We start from the raw sequence: 365 nt of genomic DNA on the forward strand, positions 1-365 counted from the left end.
TACTACCGGTAGACCGCCTGTCAAGTTTTGTACCATTTGGACTTCGTTTGATGCTCCAACGGTTAATCGAGGGACCGAAAAGGCCCCGTGTGTGTTGCAGCCCAACACCCCTCCAAGTTGGCCCAAAACCCACCAAAACCTTCTCCATCATCTAGAGCGTTCGATCACGATCGCGTGGCCGAAAACCACACCTCATTTGGACTCTCCTAGCTCCCTCTACCTCTATATAAAGTCCCCCCAAAAATCTCCTTCTTCTTCCCCGTCCAAACCCTAAAATCAGCTCCCCTCGCCGCCAGACGTGTCCGAATCGGGCCGGACACGTCCGCCCGATCCGCCGCCGCCAATCCCGCGCTGCCACCTGTCCC

This window comes from Triticum dicoccoides, chromosome 4A, assembly GCF_002162155.2.
Source record: "Triticum dicoccoides isolate Atlit2015 ecotype Zavitan chromosome 4A, WEW_v2.0, whole genome shotgun sequence".
Taxonomy (NCBI): domain Eukaryota; kingdom Viridiplantae; phylum Streptophyta; class Magnoliopsida; order Poales; family Poaceae; genus Triticum; species Triticum dicoccoides.